Consider the following 17612-nt stretch of genomic DNA (forward strand, 5'->3'; position numbering starts at 1 on the left):
GCAGCCCCATAAAGCGTGACATAGCTATGATGTGGCCATGCAACACAGGGCCTTTTGAGCTGCCTGAGTATCTACCTGAATGCTGTATGCAGTCCCACCCATTGTCAGGGGTGGAGTCAGCATAATTCAGGGTTCCAACACTTCCTCCTAGCTATGGACCATTCAGCTCTTTATTGAATCAATCAGAAGGTGTCTTGGCAGAGACACATCTTCACAGTGTAAACAAATATCCCGCAGCATATTTCCTTTGTGGTTTCTCTGCGTCTCGCCAAGTCTAAATATTCAGTATTTTCCTAGAAATAATGGCTTCAAGTCCCTTCTCCTCAAAATTCTGATTCTATTGATTTAATTAGTGTCTAGTTTTTTAATTTGCTTTAGATGTGTGCTCTTGTGTCCCTCAGATATTACTGACTTTTTTTTTTTAAAGACAGGGTCTCACTATGTAGCCCAGGCTGGCCTCAAACACATGCACCCTTCCTGCCTCTGCCTCCCTGGAGTTGGGGTCACAACAGGAGAACCACACCATGTACAGATTGTTCTGTTCCTTCCTTCCTTGTCTGTCTATCTACACATGTATCTACCTGTGCATCTATCTATCTATCTATCTATCTATCTATCTATCTATCTATCTATCTCTCTGTCTATCTACTTAGAGTCAGGGTCTCACTGTTTCACTCTGGCTATCCTGTAATTCTTTATGTCCACCAGGTTGGTTTCCAACTCAGATCTTCCTGCATCTGACTCCCAGGTGTTCTTTTCTTTTCTTTTCTTTTCTTTTCTTTCTCTCTCTCTCTCTCTCTCTTTCTTTCTTTCTTTCTTTTTTTGTTCCTTTGGAGGGCTAGGAATATAGTTCAGTGGTAGAACAACCATCTAGCAAGTGCAGGGCCCTGGATTCCACAGAGTCCCATGAAAGCACAAAACAGAGAGAAACAGAAAACTATCTTTAGGTGATTCTCACGAGTAGCCATTTCTAAGCTATCTGTTCACAGCATCTACTTGGACAGCCTCTAATAAGCTCTCAGACTTAATTGCACCACCTGATCCCCACCCTGCCTCCTCCCCCAGTTCCCTCCTAATCCCTGGTGGAATGAGTCATTGACTATTTCTCTCCATTGCAAACCCAAACCCTCCAAAACCCCCATTGGCTCTGCCTTCAAACTCTCTCCAGAATCTGAGTGTTTGACTACCATCACTACTGCTCACCAGGCCCAGGTGGCCTCGTCTCACTGGTCAGAGCAGCCATAGCTTCCGACATCGACGGCAGGAACAGCCTGTTGATCTCTCTCAGACCTTATCCAGTCTTAATAATACTTAAAACAGACCACACTAAACCGGGCATTGGCGGCACATGCTTTTAGTCCCAGCACTAGGGAGGCAGAGTCAGACGGATCTCTGTGAGTTTGAGGCCAGCCTGGTCTACAGAGCGAGTTCCAGGACAGGCTCCAAAGCCACACAGAGAAACCCTGTCTCAAAAAAGCAAAAAAAAAAAAAAAAAAAAAAAAAAAAGACAGGCCACATGATAACTGTGTGAACTCTTCTCCTACCTCCTCTCACCCAGAACAAACCTCAAAGACTGCACAGCAGCCCACAGGACCACACAGTCTGTCTGTCCATACTCATAGGCTCATCTTCCTTACTCCTACTCTTAATGTGCAGTTCCACTCACAGTTTCGGGGCATCTCTGCAGCCTCCGAGGCTTTTCTGGTTAACTTGTCCAAGAGCACACAGTAGTAAGTGGCAGAGCTGGGGTTCCAATCTACCTCCGATTCTAATCTACTGCTTTTATTATTGTACCTTGTGACCTTTATACACCAAATGGCATCCATCCATCCATCCATCCATTCCCAAAGCCCTGTGCTGCTAGAGAGATGACTCAGTGGTTAAGAATGCTTGCTACATGTGGCACACTCACCCAGACACATAAAATACAATATAAATAAATCTAAACAGAGGGCCACGCTAAGGATACAGTAGTTAGCAAGACAACAGCCTTGAGTTTTGTGGAGTTCATGTTCTAGTTAGTGACAAAAACAACAAATACACTCAAAGCATAGTATAGCCAATGGTGTTAGCACTACTGAAAAAAAAATAATAATAAGAGAAAGAGAGAAAATGTGGGGTGGATGCTGCTGTTTTTTGATGGTGGAGTGGATGTTAGCGGATGTTTGTTAGCGGATGCTGGCTGGGAGGACCTCGAAGAGCACATTTGAGCAGAGATCTGAGTGGAAGAGTAGAGGGGAAGTGTGAGAATAAACTGTGGGGACAGAGAAGGAGAAATGTTAAGTCAGATAGAAGCCAAAGGAATTCACACGTGATTAAAGTCTCTCTCTCTCTCTCTCTCTCTCTCTCTCTCTCTCTCTCTCTCTCTCTCCTCTCTCTCTCCTCTCTCTCTCTCTCTCCTTCCCTCCCTCTCTCTTCTTCTCCCCCTCACCTCTCTCTCCTGAAACAGTTTCTTATACTATGCAACCCAGGGTAGCCTCAAGTTTGTCATCCTCCTGTCTCAGTCTGCAGATTACTAGCTCGAGTGTGTGCCGCCGCCCATGTAAATTGTTTTCCATGGTGAGTACCATGATACTGAAGACTCTAAATGACAGTGACTCCTGGTCATTTTAATATTTTCAGAAATGGTATGAACAGGTTGCTCTTGCTTAGGTGTGCCTGTGTCCTGACAGCTGGTAGGAGCTGAAGCATGTGACTTGAGTGAAGTCTCCCTGGCGTATCGAACATACATCAAATGTCCAAGCACATGGGCCCTCGATGTATGTCTTATTTGTGGGATCTGGGACAATTTCCTCCTTTATGCTAAGTTCAGTTCCCAAAACTATAATATACAGGTGACATCAGGATTTGATTTTTAAAAGACATATTTTGAAAATGGCGTGTGTGGGGTGTGTGTGTGTGTGTGTGTGTGTGTGTGTGTGTGTGGCGGGGGAGTAGGGGGAGGGTAGTGGTGGTGGGTGGTGGTGGGTGGTGGGTGGTGGTTCGTGGTGGGTAAGTGCACAGCAGGTGCCTGTGGAGCCCAGAGGATTACCTCCCCGCACCCCAGTGCTGGAGATGTGGGTGCTGAGAACAAATTCCAGAGCTCAGGGCTCTTCATTGCACAGCTTTCTCTGTAGTCCAGGATTTCTACTTTCAACCAGTTATACATTTGTCTATGTTTTGTGTTCTGTTTAATTGTTATATCAATTGTTAATTATGTTCAATATGATCCTTACAGGTATGTAATTACCTCATGGGAACCACTGTGGCTATTAAGATGAGTACTCTTTAAATGTTATAGTTATTTTTATTAGATTTATCATATCCATGTAAAGAAGCAACTGCAAATAATGACCTGTATGTTAAACCCAGGCATCTGCCATCTTTTTTTAAAGGCAACTTCTCTCTCTTATTTAGCTCTGATAGTCCTGGAACTCATTATGTAGACCAGAGTGGCCTTGAACCCATCTAGATCCACTTGTCTCTGCTTCCCAAGTGCTGGGATTAAAAGATTACACCACCACACCTAGCTTGTAGGTCAAGTCTTAATGGGACTCAGCCATGCCAATCCATGTATTGGATGTAAAGTAATGTCTTTTCCTGTCCCCAGGTTAGGGTGTTGTGGGTTGGAACCCCCCAAGTTCCTAGAATAAAAAACTGTCTGGGGTCATGTAATATTTTTCATTCTTTGATGCCAAAACAGAACTCTTTTAGTTTGGTTTGGTTTTTGGTTATTCGAGACAGGGTTTCTCTGTTAGTCTTGATTATCCTGGAACTCACTATGTAGACCACGATGGCCTCGAACACACAGAGATCCACCTGCTTCTGCCTCCCAAGTGCTGGTATTAAAAGTATGCCCCACCACCTGCAGGCTCAAAACAGAACTCTTGCATCAAATGGAATAAGGGATCCTTTATTCTGGAGCCAAATATGAGTGACAAAGGCTCAGGAACACAGATTCAGAGTAGTCTAGTACCATGTGACAATGTGATAACAGTCAGATGGAATTTTTATAGTAACATAATAAAGGCCACACTAAATGAAGGCCTCTTCCATGGCAGGAAACAGCAGGCAGGATGGTTACAGAAAAGCAGGGAGTGTCTGCTATAGACCTCAGAAGCTGTCAGATGCCATCCCTCTTAGCCTTTGGGTTGGTAGAAGCGACAGAAATTTGACCTGATAGTCACACGGATGTTAGGGCAAACACAAAGGTAGGCAACGCCTATTATGAAGACTGAAAATAGCCTAAAATATTTGGACAGCTCTCCTCAATCACAGGAGTTCTGATCATCAGTCAGCCATGTAGTCTTAACACAGTTGTGGCTTTTCTTCTGGAAAGTTCAGTTCACATGTATACTTACATACATCCCTGTGTTCACGTGCACACTTACATACATCCCTGCGTTCACATGCATACTTACATACATCCCTGTGTTCATGTGCACACTTACATACATCCCTGTGTTCACATGCATACTTACATACATCCCTGTGTTCACATGCACACTTACATACATCCCTGTGTTCACGTGCACACTTCCATACATTCCCGAGTCAGCTATGTCCGACTCCCATCCTGGGCTGGCCTTTACTTGCCATGCTGGGTCAGGACATGGAACAGAGGAGTGTTTTTAGGGAAAGCAGAAGGAAAATGCATTTTTCCTGCCCGAGTGGGTGGATTCAAGTGAGACATTATTCACGGCATCCAAGTCCTTCAAACAATTTTTCAGGCCTTTGTTTTGACATTGTTTGTTTAAGAAGAATGAGTGATTTAGGAGTTTTAGAATTTTTTAAAAAGGAACTCATTTCTTTCATCCTCATTTTTCCTCCTGTGTGTATGTGAAAGAATGGAGTTAATACATGTTTAGATCAATCAACTCTGAATGAACACACAGCCCATGCAGAAAGTAGTGGGTTCATCTAGACTTTTTTTTTGGGGGGGTGGGTTTCTGAGACAAGGTTTCTCTATAGAGCAGTCTTCACTGCCCTGGAACTCTTTGTAGACCAGGCTGGCCTTGAACTCACACAGATCCACCTGCCTCTGCCTCCCAAGTGCTGGGACTAAAGGTGTGCGCCACCACTGCCTGGCTAGTTTCTCAAGTTTTGAGATTACAGGTATGAGTCACCATACCATGTGATGGTTTGAATGCAAATGGCCCCCATATGCTCATCTATTGAATGATTAGTCACCAGGGAAGGATACTATGGAAGAGAATTAGGAGGTGTGGCCTTTTTGGAGGAAGAGGGGGTGGACTTCAGGCCCAGTCTCTCTCTCTCTCTCTCTCTCTCTCTCTCTCTCTCTCTCTCTCTCTCCTCTCTCTCCCTGCCTGCTGCCTACAGATCAGGGTATAAAGCTCTCAGCTATCCCTCCAGTGCCATGCCTGCCTGCTTCCACCATGATGACCGTGGATTCACCCTCTGAAACTGTAAGCAGGCCCCCAATTAATTGTTTTCTTTGATAAGAGTTTCCTCGGTCATGGGGTCTCTTCACAGCAGTATAACTAACACATACCTGGAATGATTTAGTATAATTTCAAAAACTTCAAAAATTTTTAGATTTACATATTTTCTGTATCTGAGGGCTTTGCCTGCAAGTATGTACATGTACCATGTGTGTGCCTGGTGTCTACAGAGGTCAGCAGAGGATGTCAGAGACTGGAGAGAACTGTAGTTAACTGTGGTTGTGAGCCACCGTCTGTAGTGGGTGCTGGGAACTGAACCCTGGTCCTCTGCAAGAGCAAGGGGCATCACTGACTGCCGAGCCAGCTCTCCAGCTTCTGATTTAAATTAATTTTAAGAAAAAGAGGGAAAAATCTGTTTCCATCTAAATAGGCTTATTCTAGCTTTTTTAAAAACTGGGAGTTTAGAGAGCCATATGGGAGAGCCAAAGGAGATACTCATCTATCAGCCTGCCGATGTCAATCCTCTTGGCTGTCCACCAAAGACATCGGCCCTGGACGTCAAGTGGCTGAAAAGCCGAGGCTTAAGTGTCTCATAGCTGTGATGGATCCTTTTCATTGTTTTCTTGGAAAGACTAAAATCAGAAAAGTTTCATGTTAGAGAAAGTTGCTGTGACTTCCCTTCTCTTCTCCTCCCTCCCCTTCTTCTTCTGGTGGGGAGATGGGGGATTTTATTTTAGTTCATGTTTTTGTTTTTAAAACTACGGATGGAGAAAAAGAAAATGTCTTGCTGGCACACAGTGGACTTTCCCATAAAACTGTCTTTGGCCATGAACTAAGTACAACAGACATCGTGCCAAGAGGGGGTTTATGCTTTCCCTCTATTTCTCCCGCAAAGAAAAAAAAAAAAAAAGAAGAAGAAGAATCCCAAACATAGGACCTAAATCAAGTCAGAATGAAAACCACATTTCCAGTCCCCATCAGGGCTTTGATCCTACTTCTCTATGGTCACTTTAAGAGTTGGTTTTATAAAAACAACAACAACAACACCTCAAATAACCAAGCTATGGGTCACTGTACATCCAGAAGGATATTCCAGAAGAGCAGTAATCAGACTCAATAAACTGAGGCCACTACTATGTTGGTCAGGCACAGTAAAAACTCATAATGTGGCTAGGAGTTCCCAGGCAGTTCTTTTAGCCACAGTGGCTGAAGGCTGCTCTCTCTAATAGGAGAGACTATCTGAGCACTGGTAACTTGTACAGCAGACAGGTCTTCTGGCTGGCAGCTTCAGCTGTAGTCATTGAAACCAGAGACCCTGGATTCCTTGGAAACCTAACACCAGCCACTGTGTTGGCTGGGACTGTCCCTAGTCCAGACATATCATGAGAAGTGATATTGCATGACTTTTTCTGGAGAGATGTAAAGAAACACCTGTTTGTCCCCAGATACAACAATGACAGTAGAAAAGAAAATGTTGCATCCAATCCCAGGCCGGTGAACCAATGAGTTTACTGGGGTTGCATACAGGAAACTGGTGAAGGGTTACTCACAGGAGCATGGGTGACTCAAAAGGGCTTTACTCAGTAAGAAGTTCCACCCCAGTAGGTATGATGACTCATAAAGCTGTGTCACTGGAGTTTCATCCTTAATGGGCTTTCCAGGATATATTCTACCACCCTCCCCTACAAAGACCACACAGAGTTGGGGTGGGGGGTAGATGGGAGTAAGGGATGGAATTTCAGGTGAGGGTTTGGTGACCTGCCCACTCTACTTCTACCAGGAAATGTCATTAGTTCTGTCTTCATCACCATGGACTTAGTTGTCACTGTGATGTTCTGCTTATCTTCTTGGCATGACTGTGGGTCTCATGTCTTCTGTAGGTCACCACAACTTTCTCTGCTACATGAGATGGCCCATAGTCACATCAGGCCTATGTAAATAGACACGGGTGGGAACATTCTGATGTTTTTTTTCCCCTCATGTTATGGTCTCTCTGTGTAGCTCTGGTTGTCCTGGAACTCTTTCTGTAGACCAGGCTGGCCTCAAACTTGGAGATCCTCCTGTATCTGACTCCTGAGTACTGGGAGGGAACATTCTTTTCTTTCAGAGATAATTGACCTGTTGAGGGTGGAATTTAAGGAAGAAAGCAAACACTTTGCCAGAACTCACAATTTAAAATTTGTACTTATTCTCTCCTCCCCTTTAAGCTTAAATTTCAATTCCTTTACTCTTGAGAGTGAAGGATTTCTGTTATTTTTTTGTAGGAAATAATATTTACATTTATGTGATTACATATCATCTACATTGTAAATATTCACATTATATTTAAACTTCATGGGGATTAGGGAAAGATTTTCTAAGTATAAAAATAATGGGAGTAAGGTTACTAAGCTAGAATATGACTATACTTCATTTCATAAAAATGCAATGCTTCTCTACAGCAGGAAAAACTATAAATAAATCCAAGTTGGCTGATGCAGGGGAAAATACTTATAACAGGAATAAAAGGTGAAGATTAAGATGCTCACAAAGGAGGAATTTGTATATAAGATGAGAAAAAAAAGAAGCTACCATTTCATTGTAGGAGTGCACAGGCCAGGTGTGGCATTGTGTGCCAGTAATCCTGGCACACAGGTGGTAGAAGCAGGAGGACCATGAGTTTGAGGCCAGCCTGGGCTACATGCTGACACTTAGTCTCAAAAGTGAGCAGGCTAGACATGACAGAAACACTGGAGGAGTGTGCTGAAGGACTTACACTGTGTGATCCAGTGAAGACACTCATAATGGCACAAGAATATAAAAAGGATGCACCAGTGGAGCAGGATGGAGAGTTCTAGAACAAAACTGAATATACCTCATTATCTGATTTACAGCAGAGGCAGTCAGTGTAGAACAGAGGGCAGAAGACATCTTACCAATAGCTGGTGTTGGGCAAATTGATTATCTGTTTAGTACAAAAGATTATCTGGGCACCTCCCCACCTGACACCATTCTGAAAAGACAATTCCTGACTGAAGTACATTGGTCTAATTGTAAAGGAGCAAACTGCAAACTTTTAGAGAAAAACATCATAGAAGAGTATCCCCATGCTCTTGGCGTGGGCAAAGATGACTTGAGCAGGTTTTATAAAGAGCACCAACTATTTACGACTGTATTAAACTTCTTGAAACTTCTGTTAATCCAAAGATACTATTAAGAGAGTGAAAAGAGGAACTCAGAAACTGGGCAATGATATTTGCATACATATTCAACTTAGTGGGTAGGAAAATAAGCAGATTTGAACAGATGGGGGAATTCATATCAAAACCACAATGAGAGTACTAAATAAAGAGTATGTGTAAGCACAAAAAATACACATTCACCAGAAGAGAGAAAATTTTAAGGTCTGACAACACCAAGCATTGGCAAGGACACAGAGCAACTGTAACCTTCCACCATACCAATGTGTAAATTCTTAAAGACACTTTGGACAATTGGCAGTGTCTATTAAATCTAAATATGTGTGTCCCAGTAATTCCACTTCTAGGAAACTCTAAAAAAAAAAAGTAGATTTTTCCAAAATACATGTCATAGGAAAAGTACTGATAGAAAACCACACTCACACTACCAGACACACAACTGCATGAGTGATATTGCCATGAAGATGCTGGGTGAAAAAGAGCACATTCCCAGCAGGTGGTATGGCACTGTGGTAAAGCCCTCTAGCATAGTCAGGGTCCTGGGTTCTATTCCTAGCACTGAAAGAAAAGAAAAGGAGTGCATTCCATTTCATCCCGTTTTATAAGACATCATTTAGAAGTTGTAAACAATCTTTCCTGTGTGCTGGTAAGACTGTAAATCACCTGTTCTGAAAACCATTTAGCAAAATTGAAAAATGGACCAAGATGATTCCTAAACTTCAGTTGGGTGTTTTATACACACCTTTACTGCCAACACTCAGGAGGCAGGGGCAGGTGAATCTCTGTAAGTTTCAGGTCAGCCTGGTCTACAATAGTGAGTTTCAGGACAGCTAGGGTTGCACCATGAGTCCTGGTTGCAAATAAAGAAAGAGAGAGAGAGAGAGAGAGGGGGGGGAGGAAGGAGGAGGGAGGGAGGGAGGAGGGAGGGAGGGAGGGAGGGAAGGAGGGAGGAAGGGAGGGAGAGAGAATTCCTAATGCTTAAGAAACAATTATAGATGCTCATGTAGATTTGCATAAAAATGTATTCATGTGACAGTTATTGTGACAATAACTTGTAGCTGATAAACATTCTCACCAGTGGAGAAGTGGTGACATAAGTTTTGCTGTATGTCACTGTTGACTGCAATAGCTCAGAAGTGGATTGTATGAGAGGTATGGTCTTCAGCGTGGTTCTCATGACACGTGGTGAAACCCTTCAGAGGTGCTTAGTGGGCAGGTCTAGGTGTCGGGATCATTCGCTCAAAGAGAATAGTGTGTCCCCACCCTCTTTTTCCTCTTTGAGTTCTGGTCATGAAGACTGCATCTTTTCTTTAAGACAAGCACAGCCAAACAAACCTTGCTTCTTGCTCTTTTTTTTTTTTTTTTTTTTTTTTTTTTTTTTTTTTTTGGTTTTTTGAGACAGGGTTTCTCTGTGTAGCTTTGGAGCCTATCCTGGCACTTGCTCTGGAGACCAGGCTGGCCTTGAACTCACAGAGATCCACCTGCCTCTGCCTTTCCCAGAGTGCTGGGATTAAAGGCGCGTGCCACCAATGCCCGGCTCAAACCTTGCTCTTTTGTGAGTTGAATTTCTTGTGTGTGTTTGTATCTGTGTTTTACATGCATGTGCACTTGTACTAAATGTGTGTGTGTGTGTGTGTGTGTGTGTGTGTGTTGGTGTGTATTATGTTAGTGTATATACGCCCGCATTACATAAATGCTTTCCTATTTTTCATTTTTCTTCTAACATTAAATCACGAGTATTTGTAGTAATTTGAGTGAAAATGGCCTCCATAGGCGCATATATTTGAATGCTTAGTTACCAGGGAGTAGAACTGTGTCTGTGGGCATGTGTTTGCCACACACATGTATGAAGGTCAGAAAATGACTTTTGGGGTTCTTGCCTTGTACAGTGGCTTGCAGAGATTGAACTCTAGTTGTCACTCAATTGCTTTACCCACTGAACCATCTTGCCAGCCTGTCAGGTGTACTTCTGCATCCTATAACTCTTATACACATAGGACACTGCAGCACTGGCCTTCAGGAGACTGAGAAAATTGTGTTAAAAAGTCTGGTGTCATCTAAAGAAAACAAACTTTCCCCAAATACTTTGCACACCAGTGACAGAACCTGAAAGATCACACCATAGTTTTTGTTCCACAATGTAAAATTTGCAAACTGGGTGGGGTGGTTCCTTCCTGTAACAGAGGTCCTCTGGAGATAGAAGCCATTCTGAGCTACACAGGGAATTTGAGGCCATCTGGGGCTACATGAGATCCTGTGTCAAAAAAGGAAAAACAAACAAGTAGACAGAAACAACATGGTTTAGAACCATTTCAGAAATTATGCCCTACCTCAAGGCAAAAGTCGTTTAACACTGTTTTTGAAAGTCAAGCCAGGTATTTAAACAGTGCTTTTGTTTTGTTTGTTTGTTTGTTTGTTTTGGTTTCTTGAGACAGGGTCTGGCTTGGTAGACCAGGTTGGCTTGGAACTCAGGTGCTTCCAAATGCTCCCAGGTGCTGGGATTAAAGGTATATGTCACCATACCTAGCTTTAACATCAATTATATTTTAAAATTTTTACCTGGAGAGATGGCTTAATGGTTAAGAGCATTGGCTGCTCTTCCAGAGGACCTAGATTAAATTCTCAGAACCCACACGGTGACTCACAACTGACTGTAACTCTAGTCCCAGGAGATACAATGCCCTCTTCTGGCCTGTGTGGGTATACATACACATAAAATGTGTATGCTTGGGGCTGCATATTTCACAATATACAAATGAAAGTGAGAAGCCACCTGTGGGAGTTGTTTCTCTCCTTCCATTGTCTGACTTGGTGGCAAGTGCCTTTACCTACTGATGTATCTTTTTTTGTTTTTTTAAAGATTTTATTTATTATGTATACAATGTTCTGCCTGCATGTATGTCTGCAGGCCAGAAGAGGGCACAAGATCTCATTATAGATGGTTGTGAGCCACCATGTGGTTGCTGGGAATTGAACTCAGGACCTCTGGAAGAGGTCAGTGCTCTTAACCTTGGAGCCATTTCTCCAACCCCACCCCACTCTCCAATGTATCTCTTAAACAGCAATTTAAAAAAATCGAACAATACAATCCAAAGACTAATTTCAGAATGAGGAGTGATAGTAGAAAAATATTAATAGGTTTTTAATTTTCATTTTCTATAATGAAATAATTATATTTAAGAGCTGAAAACAGTGTGTATACATACAGTAAAATTTCTGAAGTTTGTAAAATTTCTGAAGTTTGGATCCGAGCCGATATGTTTCAGACAGTGTTCATTAGCATCGTGTGTCAGGCACAATGCAGCATGCACACGGTGTGTTGTCAGTGCCAAGGCTGCAGCCAAGGCCCCCACAGCGTGGCACCAGTAACATACTGGAACACCGACAGAAGTATGGTGGGTTTATTATGATTGATTTTAAGCTAATTTTGGTCATTGTGCGTTCAAAAACCTTTTACTGTTATCAGCTTTTTCACTACCCCTAATTCAGTTCCGTACCCCTCCCCCAGGGTGGGGGTCATGGATCCTAGAGGGTGGAGAGATGGCTCAGTGATTAGGAGTATTTGGTGTTCTTGCAAAGAACCACATTTTACCTCACAATCAAGTTCCAGGGCTTCTGTCGGTCTCTTTTGGATTTCTTCAGCACCAGGCATGTAAGTGGTGCACACACATGCATGAAAGCAGAATCCTCAGACATATTAAAAGTTTTTTTTTGTTGTTTTGTTTTTTGAAAAAGGGTTTCTCTGTGTAGCTTTGGCTGTCCTAGAACTCACTCTGTAGACCAGGCTGGCCTTGAACTCACAAAGATCCATATGACTCTGCCTTCTGATTACTGGGGCAAAAGGAGTGCACTGATGGGGAATGTACTTCTGTGTATGATTTTATCTTATTGATTGTTGAATAAGGCAATGTTTGGCCAATGAGGCAGCAAGTTAGGTGGGACTAGGAGTCAAGGAGGATTCTGGGAAATGTAGTAAAAGATCCAGGCAGGAAGTGACATAGCAGGCAGACTCAGTATATAAGCAAGGGCAAGAAGGAAGTTGTCCCTTTTCTATCTTCCTTCTGGTCTCTGCTCTGGAGTCGGCATGTGATCCACCGGCAAGAGAGGGCACCAGCAGAAGGGGTCCTATAACATAAGTCGTATAAAATATATAGACTTATGATAATTAAGACTGAGCTAGCATATAAGAAATCCTAGTCATTGGCAAAGCAGCATTTGTACCTAATATAAGTCTCTGTGTGTTACTTGGGACCTTAACGTGGCAGCAGGCAGAACTTGAGAGGCCTGGTGGAAAGCGCCCACGCGGCAGCAGGACTCGGGTGGCTTGGTATAAAGATTTATTGTTACGGTGAACCACCACTGCCCTACCAACAAAAGATTTTTTTTCTTTTGAATCTTACCACCACCAACAAACAGGTGGCAGTGGTGGCACACACCTTTGATCTCAGGTAGGAGATAGAGATGGTAGAACCAAGAGCACGTGGCTGGCCCTGAAGTTCCAGATATGGGTGTCATCGTATCAGCCACAGAAGTCAGATGTGACTGTTCTTTCCTGGGCCATGTCCATTCCAGGAAAACAGGTTGTCCCATCATCCTGCAATGAAACCAGCCTGGAGCCAGGAAATGTTACATGGATCCCAATCATGCTCCACTCCATCCCGACTCTGCATGCCACTTGCCATTTTAGAAGGGGCCAAGGGGGAAGGAAAAGGAATCTGGAATCTTGAACACTTTTCTTTTGAGATGGCATTCTACTTCATCAGCCTCCCTAGAGCAATTACAGGCATGCAGCTGTCATATCTAGCTTTGAAGTGTCAAATACTTTGCCTCCAGAAGACTGCACACTTACCAAAAGATCCCTGATGGGAGATGTCCTTCTGTATACATGTTTCTTTTATTGGTTGATGAATAAAACAATGATTGGTCAGTAGCCAGGCAAGAAGTATATGAGGGGCTACCAGACAAGGAGAAGGCTGGGGAGAGGGAGGCAGAGAGAGGCCTTCAAGAGATGCCATGCTGCTGAAGGAGTAACATGCTAGATTACGGGTAAGCCACAGCCTCGTGGCAATACATAGATTAAGAGAAATGGGTTAATAATTAAGACAGAGATAGCCAATAAGAAGTCTGAGCCATCAGTCAAACATTTTATACTTAATATAAGTCTTTGTGTTTATTTGGGGCAAAGTGGTTGTGGGAACAGGAGGGAAAGAAACCTCAATCTACAGAGCCCTGGCAACAATAATTGTCCCCTTTCTCAGCCTGACCCTGGAAAAGTGTGTATGACTGTGTCCTTTGTGCTCCTGATGGCCTCTCCATCACATTTTCTGGAATGTCCTATTCTCCCAAATTTACTCTTACCATCTGACCTCCATCCTCAAGCAAAATTCTCATGTTCTCTTTGTTTGGGTAGCAATTAACCATCAAAAGGAAAAGAAGCCAGCAAGTTAATGAGAAATGTTAGGAATTCCAATAAGGGTCTTAGGGTTCTAAGTATACATAAATGCCAGACAATGATTAAAGTGTAATCTCAACAAAATTAAAAGCCATGAGAGTGGAAAGAAGAATGAAAAGAAGTTTATGATTAAAAAAAAGAATCCCACAATGGCAATGTTGTAGAGCTGGATTGTGGTGATGTTTGCACAGCCATGTGAGTATCTTAGTTGCTGTTCTATTGCTGTGAGGAGACACCATAACCAGGGCAACTTATAAGAGAAAACATTTAATTGGGGGCTTGCTTACAGTTGATTGGGTAGCCCATGGTCATCAAGACAGGAAGTAAATTGGCAGGACACTGGAGCAGTAGCTGAGAGCTTTACATCCTGATCCATGGGCAGCAGGCAGAGAGAGAGAGACAGAGACAGAGACAGAGGCAGAGGCAGAGAGACACACAGAGAGACAAAGACAGAGACAGGAGGAGGGTGGTGGTGGAAGGAGACATGTCTGGGCCAGGTGTGGATTTTTGAAACCTGAAAGCCTACCCCCAGTGACACACCTTCTCCAACAAGGTCACACATCTTAATCCGTTCCAAAAAGTTTCATTAACTGAATATTCAAATGTGTGAGCCTACTGTGGCCCTTGTCATTCAGACCACCACACTGAGATAACTCACATTCATCTAATTTTGTGCTGTCTGATATGGTAGTCCCTAGTCACATGTAAGTACTTAAATTTATTTAAATTGTATTGCTACAGAACTACAGTAATCAAAACAGTATGATACTTGGCATAAGAATATATATATTCACATATATACATATATATATTCATATATATATTCACACACACACACACACACACACACACACACACACACACACACACACATATATATATGGATCAGTAAGATATAATTGGTGATCCAGAAATAAGTCAATAAATCTACCGTGAAATTACTTTTTTATGAAAAAGAATGAAGTTGAGCCCTACTTTACACTTACATAATGATGGACTGAAAAAACCCCAAACCATAGGAAAGCCAAAACCATAAAGCCCTTATAAGAAAACCCAGGTGTAAGGTCCCATGACCCTAGACTTGGGGATGGAGTTTTACATATGACATCAGGAGCATAAACCACAAGAGGTAAAACGAGAACATTATCAAGAATGAAGAGGTAGCTAAAAGTGGCGTCACACACCATTAGTCCTTGTACTAAGGATGCAAAGGCAGGCAGATCTCTGTGAGTTTGAGGTCAGTCTGGTCTACATCATGAGTTCCAAAGAGCAGTCAGAGCTACATAGTTTGACCCTATCTAAAACAAAACAAAACAAACAAATAGGCAAGATTTGTTAGTTGGCTTAGTGGGTACAGGCACTTGCCACCAAGCCTCATGGCCGGAGTTTGGTCCCTGGGACTCACTTATATGATAGAAAGACAAAACTGATTCCTACAATGCTGACTTCTGACCTCCACACCTGTATTTAATAAACTACTGGATATAGACACAGCATCCATGATAAGACTAATTTGTTTGTCCTGCTCCTCTAACCTCACCCATTTTGCATGTTAAATCCCCCATTTGGAAACCCCCCAACCCCTGAACTACAAAAGCCTTATTTTCCTCACATCCAAGGCTGACCTCTACTCCACCTTACGGGGAGGCAGCACATGCACACGGAAAAAAAAAATGCTTTAATTAATGTGGCCATGATGATTTGGGTCAGTGTTCTTTCTCCTCCCATCTTTGGGATTAACAATAGATAAATAGGTGACTTTACTTATTGTTATGACAAAATATCCTCAAAGAAACAACCTAAGGGAGATGGCATGCTAACAGGGCACATTGCCTCCTCTACAGGAATCAGAGGCTGAATAGGAAATAGAACTGGGCTATAAAACTTAAGGGCACACTCCCCAGTGACTCACTTCCCTCAGGAAATAAAGGTTCTCTTAAAGATTCACAACATTCCCAAATGACACAAACAGCTGGGTACCAACTGCCTACGGGGAATATTTAACATTCAAACTTCAATATACAGACAGACAGACAGACATACAGACTTCTAGGGATCGCTACCTTTCTTATTAGGAATGAGTGGAATATAAGATAGGAAATGATACAGACAAAATGACAGGCAAGAGGCTACTGGAGCTGGAGATGCAGCTCAGTTGATAGAACTCTTGCCTAGTGTACACAAAACCCTAGATTTCATCTCAGGAGCTCACAAGCTGGCATGGTGCTGTGTGCCTATGATCCCGGCACAGTAGGTGGAAACAGGGAGAATCAGAAGTTTAAGGTCATCCTCAGCCCATGGGAAGTATGCGACCAGGCTGAGGTCCGTGAGAACCTGTCTTAAAATAAATAAGTAGATAGTAAAATCTGGAAAAGATCTGGAGGTCCTGGAGTACTGTGTTGCAGGGTATTTGATCACACTATGTGAAAGGTTTAGTAAAGACACAAATGGCCAATAGACAGGAGAGGATAGGCGGGCAGAGACAGGAACTCTGGGAAGAATCTGAGAGGTGGAGATTTCACCAACAAGACTGCCTCTCAGGATTATCTTCTGTTGACTTTTTAAAAAAGTATGAGTGCTGTATCTGCATGTACGCCTTTATGCCAGACGAGGGCATCAGATCCCACTGTAGATGGTTGTGAGCTACCATGTGGTTGCTGGGAATTGAACTCATGAACTCTGGAAGAGCAGCCAGGGCTCTTCATAGCTGAGCCAACTCTCCAGCCCCTTGTTGATTTTTTTTCCCATCGAAAAATTTTTTTCATTAAAAAAATCCAGATAAAACTCCTTACTATTTAATAATTATAAAACTGAGCTATTTCCCTTCTTCCATGTTGAGGTATATCAGGTGTGGTATGCAAATTCTAGGAATCAAGAAAGGTATTTGTTGTATTTTTCCCATTTAGAGGTAAAGCCTTATATGCTATTAGGTGTTCTATTACTGTAACGAAATGCCAGAGTTAACAATGTATAGAGAGGAAAGGTTAACTTTTGTCCCTGGTTAGTTGGCTCCGTTGGGCCTGGCCTTGAGGGAAGGCAGAACATCTCAGTGGGGAACAGGCCGTGGATCAATGCTGCTCACTTCACGCAGAGCCAAGAGTAAGAGAAGGGAGGTAGGATCTCAATATCCATCAAGGGCATATGTAACACAAGAAGTAAAAGATCCAGAGACAGATATTGGGGCTCAGGTTTCAAACTGAGTATCAGAGAAGCAAATCAGGCAAGCCAGCAGATCTTACTCCTGCCCATCTGAAATGGCAGTCCTGTCTCCATGAATCCTCAGAGATAAAAAGCTTTGAATTCCTGTCTCCTCACTTTATACTCCTTTCCCTCTGACTCCTACAAGTCTTTCTTTCTCCCCCTCTTCTCTGGGGTTCCTCAAGGCTCTTTTCTCAAAGGTCCCACGATCTCCAGGGGTACTATCAGCTAGAAACTGAGTCTTCATCATGTGGGCCTCTAGTCAGAAGCACACTTCTAACTAACCACAATACTTGGTGTAACTTACCCAACCCTTACTGGCAAGAGGGAGGAAGGCATAGTGGCATGCACTCGTAATCCTAGCATCAGGAGGCAAAGGCAGGAGGATGGTGAGTTCATAGA

At 42.9% G+C, this 17612-nt stretch overlaps 1 long non-coding RNA gene across 1 annotated transcript in view; it reads left to right on the forward strand.

Annotated features, from left to right (window-relative positions):
• Nucleotides 1-5348: 5348 nt before the first annotated feature.
• Nucleotides 5349-17612, forward strand: part of LOC103162077 — a 32864-nt gene continuing 20600 nt past the window's right edge. Inside the window, exon 1 of the long non-coding RNA XR_004770309.1 lies at nt 5349-5405. This is a non-coding gene — a long non-coding RNA (uncharacterized LOC103162077). The remainder of the gene's footprint in view (nt 5406-17612) is intronic.

This window comes from Cricetulus griseus, chromosome 5 (assembly GCF_003668045.3).
Source record: "Cricetulus griseus strain 17A/GY chromosome 5, alternate assembly CriGri-PICRH-1.0, whole genome shotgun sequence".
In the NCBI taxonomy this organism is placed as follows: domain Eukaryota; kingdom Metazoa; phylum Chordata; class Mammalia; order Rodentia; family Cricetidae; genus Cricetulus; species Cricetulus griseus.